Below are 1,842 nucleotides of genomic sequence, written 5' to 3'. Positions count from 1 at the left end.
TGAGTATAAAACAGGTATAAAGTAAAAAAAACTAACTGTAGCAAGTTTTGCAATTCAATCACATGATCAGCCAAAAGCGTCCTAAATTGAACCGACCAAGACCAAATCGAACCAAGAAAATGAATCAGCGGCTTCTGACTTGCTGATGAGGCCAGACCGGAAAAATGTGATTTGGAGACGGATCACAACAAAAGTGAGAGGGAGGGAGAGATGGAAAGAGTAAACGAGAGGGCATTTTGCCTTGTGGTTAGTTTGGTCGCGTCCACCTCCCTCAACCCCTTCATCCCTCCATCCCTCCACCATTGAGTGTCAGACCCCCGATGCTCCGTCCCACCTCCTCCCCCTGGAACCCACTGGTCCCCGGGGCGGCCATTTGCAAATTCATCCCGGGCCTGGCAGCTCCGCTCAGCTGTCACATCGCATCTCCCGACGTGCAGGGAGTCGCGATAACACAGCTAGGGCTTTTCACATTTCTGCAGACACACGTTAGTCTCTCTCTCTCTCTCTCTCTCTCTCTCTCTCTCTCTCTCTCTCTCTCTCTCTCTCTCTCTCTGGCCATCACACCCCTTTCTCCACCTTCTCCTCAAAAAACACACTGCCTGAACTGCCTGCCATAGTTTGGTTTGGCTGTCATGTCTTCAACTATCCTTCTCTCTCCGCTCTCTTTCTTTCTTTTATTCATTGTGTCTCTCTTGCTGACTATAATTGCTATCTCCTTTTTACTCTATCTCCCCCCAACCCCCCTCTCTCTCTCTCTCTCTCTATCTCCGTTTAACCACCAACACAAGCAAAATATTCATGTTCATCTACTGTACAGTACACTCTGTATACTTTTACAGTCAATAACCATTTGTACACAGTACTGTATATGCAAGGATTTTATATACATTTATATATATTTATATATTAAATACAAAGCTTTTTTGTCAGAATGTGAATTGATTATTGTATATTTTCAATTTTGTAAAATTGTTTTACATACATTTTTGATTAGTTGTATATTGCACAGCCATAACATTAAAACCACCTGCCTAATATTGTGTCGCTGCCCCTCGTGCCACCAAAACAGCTCTGACCCCCCGTGGAGGCATCGACTCCACAAGACCTCTGAAGGTGTCCTGTGGTATCTGACAACAAGATGTTAGCAGCAGATCCTCTAATCTGGATCGGGCTTGTTGTTCCAGCAAATCCCACAGATGCCTCATTGGATTGAGATCTGGGGAGTTTGGAGGCTAAGTCAACACCTTGAACTCTTTGTCAGGCTCTGCAATGTGGCAGCGCACAATAGTCCTTCTGAATTGGGCACTGCCATCAGGGAATACCGTTACCATGAAGGGGTGAACTTGGTCTGCATCAATGTTTCGGTAGGTGCTACGTGTCAAAGTAACATCCACATAAATGCCAGGAGCCATGGTTTCCCAGCAGAACATTGCCCAGAGCATCACACTGCCTCCGCCAGCTTGTCTTCTTCCCATAGTGCATCCTGGTGCCATCTCTTCCCCAGACAAACGACGCACAGGCGCCTGGCCAACCACATGATGTAGAAGAAAACATGATTCATCAAACCAGGCCACCTTCTTCCATTGCTCCATGGTCCAGTTCTGGTGCTCACATGCCCATTTGTAGGTGCTTTCGGCGGTGGACAGGGGTCAACATGGGCACTCTGACCGTTCTGCGGCTACGCAGCTCCATACACAGCAAACTGTGATGCACTGTGTGTTCTGACACCTTTCTATCATAACAAGCATTAATTCTTTCAGCTATTTGTGCTACAGTAGCTCCTCTGCGAGAGCGGACCAGACAGGCTAGCCTTGGCTCCCCACACACATCAATGAGGCCATG

Source organism: Zeus faber (assembly GCF_960531495.2).
Source record: "Zeus faber genome assembly, chromosome: 9".
Classification (NCBI taxonomy): domain Eukaryota; kingdom Metazoa; phylum Chordata; class Actinopteri; order Zeiformes; family Zeidae; genus Zeus; species Zeus faber.
The sequence above is the reverse complement of the archived record's forward strand: the minus strand, read 5'-3'. Positions refer to the sequence as shown.